General features: G+C 42.8%; 1 protein-coding gene across 1 annotated transcript in view; it reads left to right on the top strand.

The window, feature by feature from the left end:
- Positions 1-17,157: 17,157 nt before the first annotated feature.
- Positions 17,158-24,732, top strand: part of ST6GAL2 (ST6 beta-galactoside alpha-2,6-sialyltransferase 2) — a 76,052-nt gene continuing 68,477 nt past the window's right edge. Inside the window, exon 1 of the mRNA XM_084841791.1 lies at positions 17,158-17,203. The gene's annotated coding sequence lies outside the window, so the exon portion shown is untranslated. The remainder of the gene's footprint in view (positions 17,204-24,732) is intronic.

Raw genomic sequence — 24,732 nt, 5'->3', positions numbered from 1 at the left:
CAATTTTCTCCAATTTTCAGCCACATTACCTTCAGATAACAGCTTTTCTGGAGACTTCAGTTGATCCATTTCCTTGCACTTCTGCCACCATGTAATGTTTGGTGTTCTTAGGCATAAACAGAACACTCCAAATACAAGGTTGCAAAGATAGCTTTTATTGAGTGAGTCACAAAACAAACTTACATTCCCCTCTTACACTATCAGGTGAGTCCTTTTATACTAATAAGTGTAACACTCAAATGAGTCCCCCTGCCTCCCCAATACATCACAACCAAATACAAACACATATCATTACGGACTGGAAGTTCGGCATCCCTGCCCTAAAAGCTCAAGTTCAGAGCTTTGGGGTCCTTGTAGATTCATCTTTGTCATTAGAGGCACAAGCATAGTCCATGGCTTGGAGCACCTTTTACCATTTGAAACTGGTATACTAGCTATGGCCCTACTCAGATAGAAATAGCCTGGCTTCAGTGATCCATGTGCCCTAGTAACCTCCCATTTAGCAACCAAATTAGAAATTACTTTAAATTCGTATCTAGCGGCTACGTCTTTTTTCATTTTTACTCTACAGTTTTACTCTAGAGTACAGGGGACCCAACCTAGAATTTAGAAAAACCCCTACCCCCATGCTAGGGTTCTGATCCAGATCCGGGGTCCTGCGCTTACTCTAGAGTAAAAATTTTAAAAAGTACATATCTGCTACATACAGATTTAAAATGTCTATTTTGGCCCTAGATTACTGTAATGTGTTTCTTCATAGCTTAGGTTCACAGTATCTGATGGGCAGCCTCTTCCCATATATTCCTAACTGAGTCCTAAGGCCATCATCAGTGGCTCTGTTCCAAGTGCTCCTGCATATTGGGATTCAACAGCTGACTACGCATGAGCATGGCGCCACACACACACACACACACACACAAATGTTTGGGAATACCCTCCCCAGAGAAGTCCACTGGGCACCTATTTTGTTACCTTTTCAGCACCAGGCAAAGACATTTTATTCCTCTCAGGCCTTTTAATTCTATTGTATTTCTGCTGATATATTATGCTTGTAAGTAGCTTTATCTCTGCGATATTTTTAGAGACGTTATTTTTGCAGTGCTTGTTTTAGTCTCTAGTGTTTCTAATTGCTGTTTTAATTGGTTGTTTTAATTGGTTGTTTTAATATGCTGTTTTGCTTTGACTTATATAGAGTTAATTGTTTTTGTATTGTATGTCACCCTGAGAGCAATAGGGCAACTAAATACATTTTAGAAATAATGAATAAATAAATGTGTAGAAGGGAGATTGTTCGCATACAGTAAATTCCTGCCATACACTAGAGAAAGCAATCTTTGCAACCCTGTAAAAGGAACACCTTTGTTACTATTTACAAGCACACTGCTCAACTTCTTGCTAATGTTGGCCACACCCTTCTGTCTTCTTTACAAGATCAGAGCCAATTGCAGCAAATTGTCACTGGAAATGGAGTTCCATCCCATGCAGCTCCCTTCAATGAAGGAGTGAGCATTTCCATTATGTTAACATTATCTTCACCAGCAGGTGTTTCACCAAACATAGACACCATCCATAGGGACTACTAGGTGACTGCATATTCACTTGGAGACTGGGCAGCATGGTGAATGGAAAAGCACCAAATGGAGACAGTGTTTCTCACTGACCACCTGGTTGTTGGTACAGCTGTTACCCATTTTGCTTTTATCATGTTTGTCTTATCTCTCCACAGGCAACCATCCAAAACTTGCACAGGAAAGGATATATCTTTCATGTAGTGCAGACCACAAGGGAACTCTCTAGCAGAAGCAGTGACTAGTAGGAACCCCAATGTTCCCAGGTAGGGTTGCCAACTTTTTCATGCCAGGGCTTTTGTGTCTTTCAAAAGTGCATGACAGATAAAAGTAAGAGGTACATTATGGAGATGCAGTAATGGGAAAAGCTGCACCTGTTATTCTGCTGTCTGTTGTGCAGCTTTCAAGTCACAGGAGTCATGCAAGAATAAAGGGGTTGACAAGCCCATTCTTCTGTCATACTGTCAGAAGGAACCGTACAAGTGGTTCTATTCCATGTGTTTCAGTGCTGTCTGTTTTCATGATGGCAACAGAGAAGGTCCGTGCACCCTTTTGATGCACCTTTTGAGCAGTGGGTTTTCTACCACAATGATCCACCAGGGCTGTGGGTCTGGCCCATGTCCTTAACTCTGGAACTAGAGCAAATCTGTGTGGAGGGAGGTCCTGACAGCTCAATGTCCCCTTGACTCCCCATCGGTAGTATGATAAACCAAGCAGTGTTGCTGCCGTAGAATGGAGGGTAATGATGTCTGCTGGGGAAAACAACAACAACAAGCAAACAGCAATCATCAACAAAACATAGAATCATGAAGTTGGCAGGGTCCTTAAAAGTTATCTAGTCCAACCCCCTATGGATATAGGAAATCTACTGCTACAGCATCCCTGATAGATTTTTAAGCAAGGCCGGATGACCACCTAACAGAGACTTCACTACCTTCCAAGGCAGTCTGTTCCATTATCAGACAGCTTGTACCATCAGGAAATTCTTCTTAAAGTTTAATCAAAATCCTCTTCTAATTTGAACCCTTTGGTTCATTTCCTACCCTCTGGAGCAACATGGCATGATGGAATGAAGGAGGCTGGAAAAATGAGCATGGCCACCATTACCTGAATGAGGCCACTGACCCATGTGCCTGTCACTCTGGTTGTCTATCATACTGTACTGTCACAGGTCTGTATGGTTGATTCCTAGCCTTTCTCATTAGAGTCTGTAGCCAGATCATGAACCTGGTTCCTCTTTTATGCTAAGTCATGTACTGTCTCATTAAGCTATGGTTCCACACAGAGACCTTTGTACTGGATTATATGGCTATGAGCCAGCAAAGGGGCTGTGAAAGGGGCATGACATGGTCTAGGCCAGGGGTGAGGAACTTCTTTCAGCCTGAAGGAGAAATTCAATTTCGTAGAAGCTCTCAGGGGCCACATTCCAGTGGTGGGTGGGGTTGAAGGCAAAGGGGATGGGCAAAAGGGGTAGGGCTAAACAATTTCAAAAATCACCAGCATATTGCAGCATATTGCAGAATCTCTTCTTGATCATCTCAGAATGCAGGACACGAAATAATTGGCTCCAGTTACAGGAAGCTAGATTCCAGCTGAACATCAGGAAAAACTTCCTGACTGTTAGAGCAATACGACAATGGAACCCATTACCTAGGGAGGTGGTGGGCTCTCCCACGCTGGAGGCATTCAAGATGAGGCTGGACAGCCATCTGTCAGGGATGCTTTGACTTCGATTCCTGCATTTAGCAGGGGGTTGGACTCGATGGTCTTATAGGCCCCTTCCAACCCTACTATTCTATGATTCTAAAGTTTGTATTACCAGTAACTAAGCCTTAGGAGAGGAATTTCTACCTTTTAGAATTGGGGAAAACCTGAACAAAGCCAAGAATCCACCCAACAATCAGTGGTCAGAGAAGGGATGGGAGGGGGAGGGGGTGTAGATCCAGATTTCCCAGATCAGGCCTCCAGGTCTGAGGTTCCCCACCCCTTGGCCTACACCTTGCCTCAATATAAGTTACTCTTCTGTCTTTTTCTTTAGCTGTTCAGTTAGGGTGCTGCTTTGCAGAAAGGAGACCTAGGCTATAATCTTGCCTGCACTCCCTTTCTGTTTTGTTTGTTAAAATTATGAAATTCTCTGCTAAAATTATTGCTTGTTGCTATCTTCACTGCTCTAATAGTCCCATTGAAATCAGAGGGTATTTTGTAGTGATATAACATTTCCACATGGTTGCATGCTACACCTTGGGGAGGGGAGGGATAAATCTAGCTCAAATTTCCAGATTTTTTATTATTAATTGACTTTTAAAATACACAGCATCACTAATCACACTTATGTGCATTTTTAAAACCACTTGCTTCAAGGATTTAAACAAGTTTTTAGTATTTTTCATTCTGTGTACAATGCAAACAATTGGTTTTCCCCAAGCTATGTCTTACTTAGGTAACTTAGTTGCAGTGACTGGGTGGTATAGAAATGTAATAAATAAATGAATAAATAAAATAATTGAAGGATTGTGACAGTGACCATATAACATACACAGTTGAACCTCAATAACATTATAATAAAGTAACAGAAACAAGGTGTATATATTAAAAAAGAAAGGCAAAATAAATAAGGTGCTTGTAGTTAACAAAAGACATGCAGTCTCTCCAAAACCTTAGCATTTGCATGTAGATTTGTGTCCCCTTTATAAATCTGTGCTTTCCAGCAAGCATGCTGATCCTCTCATCTGATTCAGATCTTCATTTTCCCCAACGTCCTCCCTACAGGCCTGCCTTAGATCTCTTGTATTTTTTGCCATAATGACTTTACAATTATTGATCTGTGCTGTTATTAGAACTTGCTTTCAGACTGCATTCATCTGAGATACATACAGAAAGCAGACTGCTTGCCGCCTTCTTTACACTGCATGCCAAAATCTTCTATAACTTTTTATGAAAAAAAAAAATAAGCTCCTTTTTGAAAGCCTCTTTCATAGTGCACAAGCTTTGGGGGAAATTTAGTTGGTACTTTGTGTCAAACTGATCCTTCACAAATTTCCTCTTTTGTCAGCAAAATGCAGTAAATAAGTTAAGTAGATAAAGTGCTTAAGAAGGGATTTGTGATCTTTGTTTCCTTTATGTACAGTGCTTTCTTGCAACAATTGAACTCTTTCATTTAACCCATTTCTTTATGGTCATATTTTTGATACACGTTTTGTTTTATTTCATTTTGGAATCTATAAATATCTTGGAGTTGTGGTGGACAGCTCAATGAAGTTGTCACCCTAATGTGCGGCCACTGTAAAGAAGGCAGACTCCATGTTAGGCATTATTAGAAAAGGAATTGAGAATAAAACTGCCAATATCATACTGCCCCTATACAAATCTATGGTGCGGCCACACTTGGAATACTGTGTACAGTTCTGGTCACCACACCTAAAAAAAGATATTGTAGAGCTGGAAAAAGTGCACAAAAGGGCAAGGGGCTGGATCATCTCCCCTGTGAGAGAAGGTTACAACAGCTGGGATTGTTTAGCTTGGAAAAAAGGATGATAAGGGGAGACATGATAGAGTTGTACAAAATTATGCATGGTGTGAAGAATGTGGATGGGGAGACATTTTTCTTGCTCTCTCAAAATACCAGAACCCGAGGCCATCCCATGAAGCTGATTGGTGGGAGATTCAGGACAGATAAAAGGAAGGACTTCTTCACACAGCGCATAGTTAAACTATGGAATTCACTACCTCAAGTAGTGAGGTACACCTCAAGATGGAGTGATGACCACCAATTTGGATGGCTTAAATGAAATAAAACAAAACGTGTATCAAAAATATGACCATAAAGAAATGGGTTAAATGAAAGAGTTCAATTGTTGCAAGAAAGCACTGTACATAAAGGAAACAAAGATCACAAATCCCTTCTTAAGCAAAGGGGGTTGAACAAATTCCAGGAGGATAAGGCTATCAGTGACTACTAGTCTTGATGGCTTTGTGCTACCTCCAGTACCACAGGCAGTGAGCCTGTGTACATGAGTTGCTGGGGAACATGGGTGGGAGGGTGCTCATGCCCTGCTTGTGGGTTCCTGGTCATCAGCTTGTTGGCCACAGTCAGAACAGAATGCTGGACTAGATGGACACCTGGTCTGATTCAGCATGGCTTTTCTGATGTTCTTACCTTTTTAGAACATAGTCTCCTTCCTCATTGGAATATTCACACTGCAGTATTCCGTATTGTTTGAACATTCAATAAAATGACTTCTGCATAAACGTTGTCTTAATTTTTTTCACATTATGATAAAACAAACTCAAGTTAAGTGTCAGTGTGATCCTATCTAAGTGTAACATGTGAGCAAAGAGTCAAATTATATTTTTTTTAAAAAAATGAGAACAAGTCAATAAGAGAGAGAGAATGGTTATCACCCAGTATGATTAGAAGAAATACTTCTTAACAAATAAAACACAAGAAGCATTTGACTTCCTAAAGAATTGCTTAGCTTAACGTGCAGCCTCTTTATCAAGGTATCCCCAAACCTCAGATTACCAGAATTAATAACAGTGAAATAAAGCCATCCTATAGAATTCTTCCAAATTAACATGGCCAATAGCCAAAAGCCCTGATCCAGAGGTAAGTACATGCAGCAGTTAGCATCTCTGCATCTAGCTCCATGAATTTTGCACGGGAGTCCCATTGCTGGGTTAGACTCATATATGCTGCAATGATCAAATAATTGGTGCCATCAGCTTTGACAGTGCTAACCACCTGTTTGGGGGAAAGAGATGCAGAGAGGGTCAAAGCTAACAACAGCAACAGCCATCTGTTCAATGCTGTATGCACAGTCCCAAGTCAACACTGGTAGCTATGTGCAAAAGGCCTCAGCTGCTGGATGCAGGAATGTAACCAGAGGGACCTCATGCAGCACCTGCTCAGAAGTACAGGTCCTCATTCAGAAGGGGATATGCATATGCGATCCTACCTTCCTAGTACTTTTGTGTATGAATTGGCTATGTTGGATTACAACACATTTCTTCAGGGTTGAAGAGCATTTGATATGTCATTAATCAGAGGACCACCTCTTATTTCGATACGTAAAGTGCATATAATAAAGGTTATTTGCATATTGCTCCGTAATGGATCCAATGGAAGTGGTGTAACCCAAAAAACTTTAAGGATGCAAACCTATACATATTTAGACAGAAAAACATCCTACAACTCCCAGCATTCCCCAGTCAAGTTTCCACAAAGGAGATTTACAATACAATAACTACGCTCCATGCATGAATGCTTCTAACTGCTATTACCAGAAAGGATCGGCCACCGTTGAGAGATTATGGCAAGTCCCACATAGAGCAGGAGTGGGCAACTATCAGAGGTAGGGAATGTGGTGCCTACAGGCACCAATGCACCCCAATATACCTTTCTTGGTGCTCACCAAGGTGCTCTACCCTCCCACTTTTCTTTCAATTAACCCATTTTCTTATTGGCAGTTAGGATTGCTATGAAATAGGTTTCTGTTGGTGCTGAAAACTGTAAATTCAAAAGAGTTGTTTAGCATGTTGAGGTTCAGACCCACCTCTGCCTTGTACTCTGACTTTTGGGCAGGTTATTTGTCCTTTGCCATGCCTCCCATGGCAGCCATTTTGTGGTGGTGCCCAGGACAGTTTCTCAAATTGCCAAATTTCCCTACAGCCCACAAAGGTTGCACCAGACCATTCTCTGGGCAAGTTATGTAGATGTTCAGAGTTATAAGGCCACCAACCACTTGGTCTAGAGTAGACCCATTCACTTTAATGAGACTATTCCTGAATGAATAGGTTTTAATAATATAATATTCATATATAGTGCTTTTCCCAAGTGCTTGAAATGTTTCACATTATTTCAGTAATCCTCAGAACAAACCTGTAAAAGGTGCCAATGTTCCCATCATTACAGATGGGGACCTTAGGCTGAGTATTAGTGACTTGCCTAAATCTCAGTGAGTTCATGACTGAACATAAATTTGAATCATGAATATCTCAGTTCATAGTCTGTGCTCTTAATCATACCAAAGCATGGATCCCATTGTGGCACATCAGTCCTAAACTTAACCTAAAAGTCTGTTGTCTGAATTCTCATTCACAATTAAATGTGTTTTGAACTTGGTGATGCCAAGTGTGTATTTATTTTATTTTCCTTATATGGAATTTCCTTCATCCTTGCTGATTTTACATAGATACACAGCACTGTTTTACTAAGTCATTTGTTCCCAAGTTAATTGCTTCCTCTCAGTGGTCATTGCAAATAATTAATTAAACTGAAGAACTGCAAGCTTAAGGTGTCTTGCAGATTCAAAGAGCTTACTCTTAAAAGGCCAACTTCCTTTTGAATACCTCCTGACTGCAGCTCTTGTAATGCATTTTTGCTGGAGCTATGTCAAATCAGGTCTCATTTAATCTGTTCCAAGTGGAACTTTAGGCCAAAACTACATGTGACTGGATCTGCTGACATCTTTTCCTTTACTTCAAAGCAGGTGCAGCTGTAGGAGGCTGCTAATTTGATTGGGAAAGTGCTACTGGGAGGATGCTGGATTAACCCCTTCTCCCCATCCAATTTCTCCAATCCAAATCCCCTCCCCAATAATTTCCCAGTATTAGCCCTACTGGGAAAAGGGTTAGATACAGTATAGGTACCCTAACTCTATATTTACCCCAGTGGGACTAATAGTAAATGGGGCGGGGGAGGAGATAGAGACAATTTCAATTGAGAAAACAGTGGTAGGGTTAAAGGTAAAATCCATCCTCTCCCAGTGCCACTTTAAAAAAGAAATCAAATTAGCAGCCTCTATGAAAGAGGTGAGTAAAGAGAAACAAATCAGGAAATCCAAATCAGAGATCTCCTGCATCACATATAGTATTTGTTTGAGCTAATGTAACACTGTCCTTCTTCACTTACCTATTATTGCTATTTCTACTATCAAAGATACTGCTGTGGGATGTGGAATCTGGTATAATAATTCCCCCGCATATCTGTGTTCTTCTAAATCACTATGCTGGTCTACATGGCAAAGGTAACAGCAGAAAATTGAAAGAGAGGAGAGTAATGGACCATGACTGAGGAACCTGCAACCTTTCATCTGTGAGTGACCTCCCAGGTTCTCCCTTCCCCAAGAACTGTATTGGAGAATATAATTGCTTGCCTGCTTTAGGAAGTTATCAGTGATATCAGAGCCATTACACCAATACGCACCCTCCTCTCAGATCTATTTTCATGCCTAGCAATCTACATATCATAAAATAAGTAAAGGAGCAAAGACTATCTTACTCTATAGGCCTTGAAGAAAGTGGCAAGAAAATATGTGGGCAATCAAATGTGTGAGTACAATTTTCAATGGAAATACAACTAAATGACAGGGCAGGATTGGGAAATAAGAAACATACGTACTAAGATTTGTTTATCTGGCTCATTTGGGGGGATTTGTTAAAATTCTGCACAGTTGAGATAACTTTCTGACGCTTTTGCCAATACCAACCACTGCATGTCACCAGATAGACCTTGAAAACCCATTTTCCAACAGTTTCCAATTCCTAGACCACATTTCTATACACAACAGGATGCAGATGAGGCAATGGACATAAGCCAGTCAGTGCTGACAATACTGGGCTAGATGGACCAAGGGTCTGACTCAGTATAAGGCGGCTTCCTGTGTTCTTAAACTCCCTCCTGCTCTTGGCGATTGAGCTCACCTGTGCCACCTCAGCCTCCCTCACCAGTGACTGCCCCTGCAACCATGCCCAAAGAGTGGGCAGTCATTCAATCACCACCCCCTTAAAAAAAAATCAGGCCCTGACATTTGCCCCAATATTTTTTTCTCAGCCCAGGGAAAGTGCACAAATGTATTCATGCTTTTTAAAAATTCTTCTTCTTCTTCTTCTTCTTCTTCTTCTTCTTCTTCTTCTTCTTCTTCTTCTTCTTCTTCTTCCCTGGTTTTTCACAGTTGCAAAAGTGTGCACTTACAGCTGTCCAACTATCTATAGCCTTGCCTTTTCTATTGCCTTGCATGTTTTAGCTGTCAAAGGTAAAAAAAAGTGTACTAGGAAACTTACAAGGTAATTGACAAGACAGGACTGCATATAGGGTGTTTTGATATCCTTTGGCAGGTTGGGATATGGGGAGGGTGGGGACCAGATGTCCCCTTAGCAAAGTTATCCTCAGGTTTTGAAGTGTGGAACTGATCCTTGAGGGTTCCCCGTCCATTGCACACCTCCCCAAGTCTCCAGGAAGTCATTTTAAGGGTGATCTAGTGTCCATCCCATTTTTGCAGCTCTCCTGTTACTGCAAATGGGAGCTGCAACAATGGGGTGGACCCTGGATCACCCTTAAGACCACTTGCTGGAGACTCAGAGAAATGGAAGGGGGATTCCCAAGGGTCAGTGAAACACTTAAAACCCTGGGGATCGCCTTTCTAAGGGGGCCATCTGGTCCTCTTTTCCTGAGCTATGAGTGGGTAATTTGCACACAGTTACCTTGTATGTTTCCTAGTTAACCTTTTTCCCTTTGACAGCTGAAACATACAACGCAATAGACAGTGCAAGGCTATATATAGGTTGACAGCCATAAGTGCACACTTTTGCAACTGGGAAACACCCCCCCCCCTCAGATTTTTTTTTAAAATCAGGAAGACATTTTCACACATTCCGAGGGCAGAAAAAAATTAAAAATATATTCTTTGGCCCCATCTACACAAATGTTGGGGCCTGAAAAAAAATTAAGGTGGCCAGAGTGGAGGGGGAGTTGGCAGAGACAAGAGGTGTTCTGCTACCAAGTCCCCTATAATACCTGCTGGAGCCAGCCGGATGACCAAGGGGGAAGGAGGGGGAGAAAAACTCATGGTAAGCCTGTTGGGCTCACCATGGGTTGTTCCATGGACAACCCACACTGCGTGGCTTACTGACCAGGGTGTGTTGTTGTATGAACACACCCAGTGTTACTAATTCATATCTGGATATTTTCTGGTAAAAAACAGTGGGGGTTTCAATGCAATACACTTATACTTCTGTATAAATACCTATACAGATAAAATTGTAGAAATCATAACTATATAACTGTAATTGTGACTCACACTGGGTGACGTTTGACAAAAGTGTCAAAAAGGTATCTCAGCTGTGCAGAATTTTAACAGAGCCCAGAATTTGGAGCCAAATAAACATAATGCCCCCCCACATACACACACATGCACGTGCACACACACACACACACACACACATGCTCTTATTTAATTACACCGTAACAAAGTCCCCAATTTGACTTTGTGGCTCACTGGTTGATTTCTGCTCTGCTTGCTGCATTTAGTAGAAAACTAGCCTAGACTGTTGATAGACTAGGACAATTATATGTCTGGGAAGTGCTACTAAAAACATACTGTGCTGTAGGATAAATGAGAGTACAGTAAACAAAGGACAGTTTTCCTGACCTGCTACAGTTACATGAAGGTCACAAGACAACTTGCTGCTTCTTGCAAACATAGTTGTGTTTCCAGTCACCTCTGATTCTCTAGCATGGCTAACAAAACTTTACTGTATATTGCATTCTTGACACTGGGAATGTGGGAGTTAAATATATCCTTAGATAAGCTTATTTTTTCCATCCTCTAGTCAATGCACTGTTAGATTTAGCCTATATTCACAGAATGTTAATGCAGAGAATTATCTTACCGGAGGTTATCTGAGGACGCCTCTTTTAAGTTAACAGCAATTGCTTCTTTATAATCTTCCCATTTAGAAATGTAGCAAAAAAGTAATCATCACAACAAAGCAACTTCTTCAGAATGGGTCTCATTTCTAATAGTCTAGCTTGCAGTCCCTTCTTTAGTGCTTCAGAGATGCAGCACTCTTGAGTGCCTGAAGGTGAAAGATCATCCTATGTTATAAAGGCACAAAAGAAGTGGAAAAGACACAAATAAAGGTGGGAGGAAATAAATTGCACAAATAAAGATATGGAACAGCATGGGGTGAGTGTAATATTCACCTGGCAACACACTCATACTTCTGTGTAAATACTTACACATAGAAATGTATAGCAAGTATAACTGTATAATTGTAACTATACAAATATTCCTGTACAGGGCTGGCTCTACCCTCAGGCAGCGTGGTGGCTGCCTCAGGCTGCAGATGCTATGGGGTGGTGAAGTCTTGGAGGACAGAGCTGTATGTGCACCACACAGCCTGCCCTATGCCCCCTAAGCTACACTGCCACCTTCAAGAACACCGGAGGCAGCCAGCACTGAAGGGAGATTCAACTACCTGCCTGGTCAGCTTTTGTAGATGGAATTGGGGAGGGCTGAGGGAGGGATCTTGAATCAGACAGAAAAAACATTGTGGCCTGCCCTGCTGCACTGTCTCAGATTTTGCTGATGAAGATTATGATGGTGATTAATTAAAACCAGAATCTATACTTAAAGGCTTCAAGAGGCCATGAGAGAAAGACACAAGTTCTAATACAGATATCGATCTGTGTTCAGATGGATGTCCTTTGCATGTGCACTCCCACATTGCAAAGAACCAATTAGAAAGAACCACTTTGCATGCACAAAATATGTAGGAAAAAAATACCAAGTACACTCTTATGTACGAAGAGCATGCAAGTGTCTAAGGGTGATTTCACGTGTGCATGTTGGACATTTGATAAGTGCATGGTGTGATAACTTGTATGAGTGGAACATCCATCATGGGTGAAGTACTGCAGACAGGGAGCTCTCTCCATGTCACCTTAGATCATCTCAAACACAATACTTTTACATGCAGGCAGTTCAGAGGCAAATTGTCTAGTGATAAGTCATCAAACGATGATACATCAAGTGCATGTGTGAATTAGTTCTGTATTGCTGATGCTGCAGCTAGTAATGGGTTCATCCATTCTCAGTTAATGTACTCTCAAATACACCCATTCTCAATGAGTGTATAGGGATGGATGGATCAGTCTATTTCTGGTCGGTATCAGTTTTGCATTTATTCATTCATCAATCTGTGATTTCAAGAAGCATGAAAATCCACATTATCTTTGAATATTTCACCACCACCACAAAATGTACTTATACATGTATACATATCCATGTCCATTGTATATGTATTTTGGAAGATTTTTTGAGCAGTGAATTGTATCACAAAATTCAGAGAAGGGCAAAAACTAAAGGATCCACATTCCTGTCCAGGGAGTGCAAACCAGGTAAGTTTGCTTAAACATATAGACCAAACAAAATCCTTGATCGTCTTTATGACCTGCTAGTTAGGTGTGAATCTGTGATCTCAATAGAGATACAGATATTTGTTTCAGCCAGCAGCAGAAGCAACATAGATGACAGATGGATCATCCTTTTCCTAATGTTTCTGTGAACTGGCCCTTTGGTGTGCTTGAATAATCTTTTAAAATTTATTCTTTTAAAATTAATTTGATATTTTAAAAATTACTTAGGGTGTAATCCAATGAAGATAGTCAGCAGCCTTTGAACTCAGAAGCTGCCAAGCATCAAGTGCAGGATGACTGGAGCGTGGAGGCAATCTTCATGTCTGCACTCCAGCCACCCTGCATTTCCGCTAGACAGGCAGAGGGGAGGGAAGGAGGCTGTGGTGGCCATAGGAAACATTGTATGTCCACCACCCCAGTCTCCTACCCTCCAGGAATACTGCTTTTCCTGTCTCTGTGCTCCGTAACCATTTCTGAGCACAGGGACCAAGCTGGCTATGAGGGGACGGGGAACACCATTTCTGGGCTCCGAGGCCCTGTTTCCAACCTCAGACCTCCAAAACCAAACAATCCTATGTCCCCCCAGATGCTATCTGGGATGACACAAGATTGCTCAATTAATTAATTAATTGTAACACTATCTTTTCAGGCAAAAATTGGCTCCCAGACAGAGTCTTCGGCATACATGGAACTGCAACGAAATGTTGCAGTGTGGAGTGTTCTTGTGTAGGGTTCCAGTGTGAAGTGTTTTTGTTTAGGGTTCTTCCAGGATACTCTATTCCACCATCATCCTTTTTCTGTTTCTCCCCTCTCAACATCTAGCATTCTGTGGCCACAGAGTAGGAACAGACTTCATTGGGCTGTTTTTAAGGGGTTCCCCCTTAATTTCCCTCCCTCCAAATCTTTCTTGTATTTCTGCAAATCTTGGGTTTCCCCAAGCTTGTGGATGCTTCTTCTTGTGTGTGGGTGGTGCTGTTTTGGCTACATAAGGATCCACACTCAGAGAATGAGTTCACTATTATTTATTTATTACATTTACTGTATATCCCACCTTTTTTCCATTGTAGAACTCAAGGTGGTTCTACATGTGGTTCCCAAGTGATCTCCTCTCCAAGCATGGACCAGACCCAGACCTGCTTAGCTTCAGCAAGGTGGCTGTCTCATGTGCCTTCAGACCATGCCTTGGGACTATATATATTAGTATATATAGAATTCTTCTGTTCCCCTGACAGCCTCAGTGATGGGAGAAAGAAAGTCCTCATAAGACTACTTGGAATACAGGTCTGAAGAAATACAGGTCTGAAGAAATGAATTTGTTATAGGGGCATGCACATACAAAAGAAATGCCAGAATAATTTGTTTAGTAGAGTGCTTAATGTATCAGATTTCTTCTTTTTTCAGTGCCCAGGCTCAGCTCCTAAATATTTGATAACGATGGATACGGCTTGATCTGTATATCCATACATTCCAGCAAAAAAGGGGACTCTCCCAGCTCCTAAGAGTACTTTTCTCAAACTTCGTCACCATTTCTGTGAGGTTATACAGGAATGTAGAATATAACTTCCCTGCTCTCCTACTGGTTTCTGGATGTTTTTATCTCATAATCTGAATCTCATACTTTAGGGATGCTCTGGATCTAGGACAACTAAAATAAGGAACATCCATTATATTCTTTATGCTTTGTGGAAATAGAAGGCATCAATTCTGCTACAAATGACATGACCAATATTCATGTATGCCTAATATGCAACATAAACTTCATTTTTAAAAAAGGTAAAGGTAAAGGTGTCCCCAACCAGTCGTGTCCGACTCTAGGGTGCGGTGCTCATCCCCATTTCTAAGCCGAAGAGCCAGCGCTGTCCGAAGACGCTTCCGTGGTCATGTGGCCGGCATGACTGAACACCGAGGTGCACGGAACGCTGTTACCTTTCCCGCCGAGGCGGTACCTTTTTATCTACTTGCAATTTCTTGCTTTCGAACTGCTAGGTTGGCAGGAGCTGGGACTGCAGACGGGAGCTCACTCCCTCACGCGGCACTCGGGTCTCGAACTGCTGTCCTGCCGCCCTTCCGGTCTGCAGTTCAGCGTCTTAACCACTAAGCCACACCACAAAGCAGATTTCAAAATAGGTTCTGTCCTAAATGTATGTTGACTTGCAGATTGGAAAAACAACAACAGTCCTGTAATATCAATTTAAAGACTAACAGAATCTTAATGGTATGGTATTTTATTTATTTATTTATTTATTATTACATTTATATCCTGCCTTTTTTCCTCTGTAAGGAAACCAAGGCAGCATACATACTCCTCCTCCTCTCCATTTTATCCTCACAACAATATCCCTGTGAGGTGGGTTGGGCTGAGAGTCTGTGACTGGCCCAAAATCATCCAGTGCGCTTACATGGCTGAGTGGAAACTAGAATATGGCAGTCTACAAAAGTTTAGGCCATAAGAAATTTGTCAGTCTTTTAAGTGTTACAGGACTCTTTTTATTCCTCTTTTTTTTTTGGCTGCCACAGACTAACAGGGCTACCCCTCTAGAAATTGCAGATTTTGTATACAATGAACCATTTCAAAGGGCCAATCCATTCCATGCTGAATGCTGGAAGGATCAACACTCAGCCTAGATTTATATCATATACTACTAATTTGCTTGTGTAAATGGCCCTTATACACTTATCTCATATAGCATAGTAGACCCTTGTTTCCAAGCTACATATATAATCATGTTCCAGGCACTAGGGATCCAAAGTGTGTTAAGGTCCATTCACAATGGATGTGGCCCTCGTGTTTGCTACATATACACACTACTGGTGTTCACCACCCTGAGCAACAACACGAAGTTGGTAGGAGAGACCTGGATCCAAACGTGCCAATCATGGCTCCCCGGAACGTAGTCATAGCCTAACCCTGGCACGTCGTAGGGTTAGGTCATAGCACGCCTTTTACACGTTAGCCCCGTCCAGAAGATCGGAATTCGTGAACAATCCAGCGCGGAGACCGGAAGGAGACCGCACCTGCTGTCTCCGTTCTCGCCCTCTAAGCGTTCACCTGAAGGTCTGGACGATCGTCCCGAGGGCGCCTATGCTGCGGCTACAATTTGTATATATCAAGGCTTTTCTGTTTTTAGATCTTCCAATCAACCTACGGAGGTCAGGGGCGGGGACAGCAGACCCGATGCCGGTCTGCCCTTTCCCTCATGGATTGTATTAGCCACGGGCCCCGAATGTCTGCGCAGAGCTCACGAGGGCACACGTGTTGCCAAGCAAACGCGACGGCCGCGCGCAAAAGTGCGACTCGGCCGTCTGAGCCGAGGCCCTTCACCTCTCCCCACCCTAACTTGCGCAGGAGTTCGCGGAGCTGCCGCTGGGCTTTGGGCACGGGGAGAGGGCGCGGGGTGCGCGCGCGGTCCCCGTACGGGCGCGGCGCGGAAGCAGCGGCAAAAGGCGGCTGCCCACCTCAGCGCACACGAGGGACCACCATTTCCCCCTCCATTCGAGGGAGGGGGGGGAGGAGGAGCCGCTCTTCGGCGCGCTCCCCCTTTGCGCGCGGGCCGCCGGAGCGTCTTCGCCGCCCTTCCCCGAACAATGAGCAGGGGCAGCGGCGCGGAGCCGCGCGCGCACCCCTCCCTCCGCGCTCGCTCCTTTTCTCCCGCCCTCGCAGCCCGGGACTTTGAGTCGACGGAAGCAGCCGCCGCTCGCCTCTCAGAAGCCATAGAGACACCGGCAAGGCAGCAGCAGCAGCGGCAGCACAAGCGCCGGGGTCGCCTCAGCATGTCCACCCCTCAGCAGCAGCAGCAGCAGCGGCCGGTGTTTGCAGCTCGCCGAACCGCCGCCGCCCGGCAGCAGCAGCAGCTGAGCTTCCCGGGTCTTTAACGCCCCGCTTCCTCCTCCGCGCCGCCGCCTCCTTTCTCCTGGGGCGACGAAGATGAACTAAGCCGCGCGGCTGCAGCAGTGGCGCCCCGCCTGCTCCCCTCCCTCCCCGGTAAGGAGCGGTGTGGAGGCGGGAGCTGCGCCTTCCTTCCCTGTCCCGGGAGGAGGCGAAGTCGACACAGTTCCAAACCCCGAACCAACCCGGGGCTTGGCTTTGCCCGGAGAAAGAGGCAGGCAGGCAGGCGCGCGCGCGCTCGGTTCGCCACAGCGTGCAACCTTCACGGCCATGTGCAATGTGAGGGAGCGGAGCCGGGGTCAAAAGCGCAGCCCTGAGGGAGAGAGGGCGGGAGCAGTCCAGACAGGCGTGGGGGAGAACTAATGCGGTCTCGAAGGCCGGGGCGGGGGGGCGCTGACAGTTGGATGGCGGCAGGAGGAGCTGGGGGAGGGGGGCTGCCTTGATGTGCGGGGGGAGCTGGTTGGCGCGTGCATTAAAGGGACCTTCCTCCAGGTCCCTCAAGGAGCCGGGGCAAGAGCTCGTGCGGCGATTTTGAGGAATTCCTAGAATGTGGTATGTTGTTGGGTGATGTGTATGTGTTGGTGGTGGGGTGTGTGTGTGTAACTGAGAGGCTTACAGAAGAAAAGGTTTTCTCTCTCTCTTCCCCCCCCCCCGGAAATGAGGGAGATGCTGCCTCTCCCCCCCCCCCCCCCATGTAACATCCCTCGCTGGCTGGGCTTGGCAGCAGTACTAAAGCGAGCGAAGTGCCCCCGGCGCAAGCACACACAGCGAGATTGTGGCAGCTGCAAAGTGCGTGGGAGATCAGAAGTATTTTGCCCTCTGGCTCTTACAAGAGAAGTGCCGCGGTTTCTCTCCAGTCTCCGCGCGCGCCCCCCCCCCCACCACCACACGCCCCGTTATTGTTGTTTTTGTTTTAAATTTAACAACCTAACCCTTTTTGTGGGCAGGAAAACAACGATTGTGATTAACAAAAAACAAAGCTGGGCTAGTTAGGTTATTTTAACAGGTCTCCCAGAGGAATCGCGGACATAAAAATTAAAAAAAAAAAATTGGAGAGAATCGAGATTGCTTCGACTTTCAGCACTCAAACAAAAATGCCATTTGGGTGTTCTGAGACCTCCCCCCCGCCCCCTGCAAGCTTTTGGTAGTAATTGCAACGAGGAAACTTTTCATTTTTACTCATTTTAGTGGGATGACTGAATCGTTTTGTTTCCTGAGTTCTTCAACTTACAGTAGGTGGTGTGCATTCGTTTATTTATTTATTTATTTAGTAAGACTTGGGCAGTTCAAAGAGTTGAATAGATATTTTTAGAGAAGCAGTGCTTTCCAAGAATTTAAATGAGGTCTTTAAAAATGGCTTTCCAGGACTTTTTTAAATTAGCTCTTTGTTTTCTCAGGTTGACCTTTTGGTAGTTAGACAACTGTGTTGAATCTTAAGAGATAAGTCCGTGTTCGTGAGCCTATTTTGTTGTGCATCCTTAAGTCCCCTGTGTGCAACTGGAAATATTTTTGCCCTGATAGCCATCCTGAGAAATATTAGTATTTAACAATCAGATTTACAGATAGATGTCCTCTTATTGTGTTAGCACCTTCTGCAGTTTTATGTTTATTCGTTTATTTTTATGTGTTTTGGGCTACAGTCTTACATGCACTCGTAAGTCATGCTAAATTCAGTGGGACTTATATTCTGGGTAGACACATATAGGAGTACACTGTCAGAATGGTATATGAGAACAGAATAAGACAGAAGTGACTTAAGCTGCACTTATTTTCACTTACCTGGAACTAAGCTCAATGGGGCTTACTTCTGAGTAGACATGTATAGGATTGCACTATTCAGTCATGGGTTAGTTTTCTATTTGGAGTGTTTGAACCCCAGTCCTTAAACACATTTACTTGGAAGCAATTCCTGTTGGGATAGTTGTTCCATTCAAAATACACTGATGCTTCACTGACGTGAATGGGGTTTAGTTGCAAGTAAAATGATGTAGGTTCAACGTGTCAGTAAAATGTTGTCTCTCTCTGTGTGTAGAATGAAAGCTGGATTTCTTCCAAGGAGAATCCTTGTATTGTGCTTTTTAAAGGTTGAAGAAAACAGTTCAGCTTTTGAGAAATCATTTTGGGTGACAGGAGAAAACAATCTTTCATTTTTTAAACCAAAATTTTTCTTTTCAAATAAGACACCAATCACTGCACTAAAATACCTGGGAGTTTAAAGGTGAAATTGGCCATGGAAATAGCATGTACTCAGGAGAAGTGCTTTGAATTTTCAGAGAAAATTTGATATGATTGTATTGAGCTAAATCTGTTGAAAATTCACATGCTATAAATGTGTAGAACACTTTACAAGAGGGTTTCCCTCAAAGATGATAAAATGAAACTAAAGGAAACTGTGATGTATGTATGAATGGTTAAATTTCATTGTGTAGTATACATGTATTGTGATATATGGATACTTACACTTTAACCCATGCTCTTTGAAAACTTTTCCTTTCCTTTTTAATGATAAAATTTATTAATTTTGAATTGATTTCAGTAGAAGACCCAGCTGGATTTCTCTTTCTTATAATTTTTGTGTTTATCATCCAAATGACATGACATTTTCAGGCCTTCTGCCACTCCTTTAAGGCATCAGCCCTGTCAAATTTCAGACAATTAGTAAAAAGGACCCAGTATTAGAGGCAATTAAATAGGCACACATTATATAATCTTCTCATTGCTTTAAATGGGAGACCCAGCTGATCTTCTGCGAGTCTTTTCCATCTTGTTGGCAGGAACCATTGAGGCATTCTACTACCCCTTCAAAGGATCAGGCCTGCCAAACACAGATAGACAGGACAAAGGGCTCCCATTTTATATATGTTAATTTCAGTCTTCTTCCCCCCCACACACGCTCTTCCCCTTTTTGGAATTTTCTTTTATTTGGAAATAAAGTAAAAATTAGAGGCAACCTCCCAAAAGGAACACACAACAACAATGAACAAGATCACTAATGAAATGAAAAAAACCTCTCTGATTATAATTCAGTATTTTGTGGATTTGTGACAGTTGGAGTAAAACAACCTAAGGAGAACATAAGAAGAGCACAGCTGGATCAGACCAAAGGCCTTTGTAGTCCAGAATTCTGTTCCCACAGTGGCCAACCAGATGCCGATGAGAAGCCCACAAGCAGGACATGAGTCCAAAGCACCTCCTGCTCATTTTCCAAGGAACTGGTACTCAGAGGCATCGTTCCTCTGATACTGGAGGTAATATATAGCCATCATGACCAGTAGACTTTGGCTAGTAGCCACCATCTAATACTGAATAAGTTTGTACATTGGCATTCCCCAATCTGGTGTTCTCCAGATGTTTTGGACTTCAACTTCCATCAGTCGAAGCCAGCGTGGCTAATGGTCTGGAATGCTGGGAGTAGGGATGTGAGTATCAGGATGCCTCTGTTGCCTACTGAATACTTCAATAGCCAAAATCAACACTCAGACAAAAGGGCTACTTTCCAAGGCTTTAATTCCATTTATGCTAATTGCTTGAGGCTCCGAGAAACTACAAAGGAACAGCTATCTAGGGGTTTCTAAGGGTTAGGACGTCAGCTGATCTCCATTTGGGAAAAAAGCGGCAATTCTCTGAACTTAAGGGGTGGAAGGGGTAGATCTCCCCCTCTCCCGTGATGCTTCTGGGCGCAGCTGTTGACGTCGAGCCAATCAGGCTGAGCGCCAAAGCTTGGCCACTGTGATCTCTCACTTGTGCCTGCATCTACACCTCGCAGCTAAAAGTTTGGGTTGTCCCTCCCTTTCCACGCCCGATTCACTGGTGCTCCCAGGGATGTGAGGGGGGGGGCTCCCCCTTGAAGTCTGAGAGAGTTCCTCCCCCACGAATTGTCTCTCCTCCTCAGAATCAGAGCTGCTTTGGGACTCTATGGGCTCAGATACAACCCTGACAGTAAGAACCCACCCCTGTCCAGGTTCTCCAGGGCACGCCCAGCCCCTAGCCCTGCTTGGTGGTCCCCAGACTGCACTGGAGCCGGGCTCAGCGAGTGACCCGCACTCACCCCGGCAGCCTCGCCGAGCTCCACAGTTGCCATTTTTTGAAAAATAAAATGGTAATCACAAAAATGCACGTATTGTGAATACGCAAATGTGTGCATCCACAAAAATGTGCATTTTTGCGATCACTATTTTACTTTTCAAAAAATGGCAACTGTGAAGCTCGGCGAGGCTGCCGGGGTGAGTGCGGGCTGCTCGCTGAGCAGGGGACAAGGACTCAGCAAGTGGGGCTCGAGAGTGTTGGGGGGGGTTCTGCTGGATTCCTGGGTGGAATCAGGCACCTGTGCCATCCTTAGCTGGGAGGTATAGTCTCAAACATCTGGAGGCACCAAGTTGGGTAAGGCTGTTGTACAAAGTCATACTCTCCTCCGTTTTATCAATCCACTGCTGTTTAATTGGATGCATTGAAGTCTTCTGATTACATGCTGTCCATGACTTTGCCATCTATACAATTGCTTAAGAAGATTTTTATGCATGACTCTAGGGTTATTAGGTTCAAACTCATATAGAAGCATAGTTTTAGGAATTACAGGTGGTCTAATATGGTGACATTGCTGACAGCAATCAGCAAATAAGTTCCAAAATACCCCACCATTCCTAGCAAAAATGAAATTATGAATGAATCTAACCGCACCCCTTCCAGCGATATTCACTATAATTTGAATGTATTGGGTGAAGCCTTGCAGTATACATTCTGTATTATTAATATACAACCTATTGAGAATGTTTTATTGTGCTTCCTTGATATTAGTGTTGATTTAGAAAGATGCAGAACAGTTTCAGATACACTGCGAATTATTGTCTTCCTAAGACTCACCCAAGTTGCTCTCCTATGCCTGTACACAGTATGAATTGTCTCCCAGTAGTGGCATTTTGGAAGTCTATAAACCCATGATATCAGAAGTAATAGCAGCTTCTGATAAAGTAACTTTATTCAAAGTAATATCAGCTTCTACAAAGGAGTCAAAAGGAGTGAATGGGTACTTTGTTGCCTGCCCGATGTGAGTTTGGCTAAGAAAGTAACATAGTTACAGGTATTAATAAAAAGGCAGTGTGATTAGGTCAGTTCTTCTCTAGACCTCTGCATAGGACAGAGGTTCCCCTTTTTTTTGGCAGATCGAACTTAACCTGTATATCAAATGCACTGGGACCTAGTTCCAGTGAAAGGGATAGAGGGATATATGTCACACCTTTAACTTCCTCTGTGTATGATTCTTTCAAAGAACAAAACTGCTTTTGCCATTGCAGTTGAACTTTTTGCTGGGACTATAAATGCACATGGGTGGACCACTGCGCATTCCTGGGCATAAAAGATGGTTGCTGGGACCGACAGTAAAATCTTAGTGTAAATGTTTGAATCAAGGCATCAGGATCTGCATTTAATACCTTTTGCAAGAGAACACCCTTGTTATGAACCCTTTGATCCTACACAGTCCCTAATATTTGAGTTTTTGCCAACAGCTACCTGTGTATTTGAAGTAAACTTCTAGAGATATGTGAACTGCAGATTCTTCATCTAAGAATTTCTGTAAACAAGTTAATACTGATGTGCCTTGAGGCAGCAGACTTTACAATCCCTTATCACACTTCTCCTATCCCCTCAGTACATCTACTCTTGGAGCCTACAGAATTACAAAGAGGAGAATATTAAGGCTGCACAATAAACTACTGAACGTCACATATCAATTTTCATTCTGTGAATGCTGTTTACCAATAACGTCATTTTTATGCATTTGTGTGAATACACGTTTGCTTCTCATAGAATAGACACTGCATATACATGCATATATTTCTATGCATATTCCCATGGGACTGGTGTTTCAAACATAAATTTACGTAACCTTTCAGATTCTGAGGGCTTCCCCATGCATGCACACTCTGTTTTCTGATTTTGAGGAATCAATACTTAATTTTCAGTTAGCAAGTACAGAATATGTATTGAAGACACCAGGTTCTCCTTTTGCACAGGTGTTCTGTAGAATACTACAGATTTGTATGTATATACCTTAGAGCTGGTTCAGACATGAATATTTACTCATTTATTGTAGCATCATGATGACTTCCATATGTGAATGAGCCACCACAGGTGAGAATGAGCTATCACAGGTTACTCACCAGATGTAAATTCATATGCAGTACATTTTTCATGGAGAGAATTCACAAGTTAATGGGGGCCTTCTGTGCTCAGCAGGGCCTTCTCTCCTGTGGCACCTTGGTTGTGGCAAACCCTCCCCTTGGAGGCCCGATTGGCACAGACATTGGTTTCATTTCGGTGCCAAGTAAAAACATAGCTGTTTACCAAAGCCTTTGAGGGCTAAATGCATTCCCTAAAGTGGGAACAACAACAACAACAAAAGTAGCACACTGTTTTAACTGTTTTATTGTTTTAAGTTTTAATTGGTATTAACTTGTTTAATATGTTTTAGCTGTTTAAATTATTGTTTTATACTGTTTAAACTGATTTGATCTGTACACCACGCTGAGAGCTTAATTATATAGGGCGGGATATCAATGTTTTAAATAAATAAAATAAAAGTTAACAAATATTGAATGTACATATGACCCTCATCTCAGTGACGTGGAGTGGAGTTCTTAGTTATAGTATGAAAGTCAAATGTTTATCTAATTGTTCTAATGCATGAACTGTGGTCTGGGGCCCTCTGTGTTTGTGGATGGATTGCAATGAACTAGATGGACATGTGATGCTAGACTGCCAACTTTGTTCCAAATTACTGTTGAAACAAATACATTTGTAGCAGTCTACGCCAGGGTGAGCTGTATAGGGAACAACAGGTATGTCACTGTGAATGGCATGATTGACTCCACTGATAAATAGTATTAACCCCTAATTAAAAGAGGACGATGAGAAGCCGCTTGCTAAGCTTGGCAGAAAGGAGAGAGACAAGCGTGGCATGGTACAGTCTAGTCAATGGAATTGGAGTGAATAGAATAGAATAGAATAGAATAGAATAGAATAGAATATAAAGAGAATGTGGGAGATCTTGGTTACAGTAAAGAAGGCTAGTCGCATTTTCGGTAGATGGCTACTACCTGAACACTCCTTATCCCTGCTAGTTTTCTTAAGAAGTCTGTGGCACACACTCTTACTGTGGCAATACTATTGTCCCTTCTCATGCTACTAATGTGTATTTGAACTGGTTTGAAGAACAAAGGTTTTATATTTTATTTTGACATGAAGAATAGGGTCTTGAAAATCATGTAACAGATTGTCATGATAAAATAGTTTGGACAGTTGCATGACCTCTAGGCATGGAACAGTGCTGGGACAGCACTTCGCTACTGGCATAGCCTTACTTCACCTGTTTTTGCAAGTCATGCACATTATAGGAGAAGAATGAGGTCTTCGCTTTGCTTTTTTAAAGAATACACCCTGTGTACTTGCTAATGAAAATAATCATACATGGTCATCTTTCTCTTGCCTTGACATAGTGCTAAATATTGCTGGGGTGGGCCAGAACTCTGCCAAGCCCACACCATACCCCAATTTTTAGAAAAAGATTTTGCTGCACTAGTATTTTCAAAGAACTGATAATTGCTTTACTGTGCTGAATGGTAGTGATTGCCTCTGGCTTAGGTAGTTCTTGAGCTTTGAGTACGTTTATCAATTATGTATTTCAAAAGTAACAGATGACAGTGCTGTGTTTATAACTGTGAAGTGAAACTTTTAAAAGGAAATACCTTTTAAAATGAGAAGTCCACCACTTTTCTTTCTGACTCGTGCTGGCAGCTCCTCTTATCTTGCTTGTAAAATCTTCCAAAGTTATTACATTGCTGATTTCTGATCCTTTGAGCTTCCTAAATAGCCTGTCTCATGACTTGGCAGTGAGACTAAATTAATGCAGAGCACACAGACCACCTACTCTATGAAGCTAAGATGTATGTCTGTTTTTGGATAATGAAATCATTTACTAGCTATTCCTTCCCTCTACTTGCTCCTGATCACGGAAAGAAAATCTTCCTATTAATTACTTTAGAAACTTGTCCTTCTAATAAGATATTGACAGAGGTACGCAACTG

This window comes from Heloderma suspectum, chromosome 3 (assembly GCF_057233095.1).
Source record: "Heloderma suspectum isolate Gila_16-S chromosome 3, 16-S_ref, whole genome shotgun sequence".
NCBI lineage: Eukaryota > Metazoa > Chordata > Lepidosauria > Squamata > Helodermatidae > Heloderma > Heloderma suspectum.
Note: the sequence above shows the minus strand (reverse complement) of the source record. Positions and strands in the feature narration are given on the sequence as shown.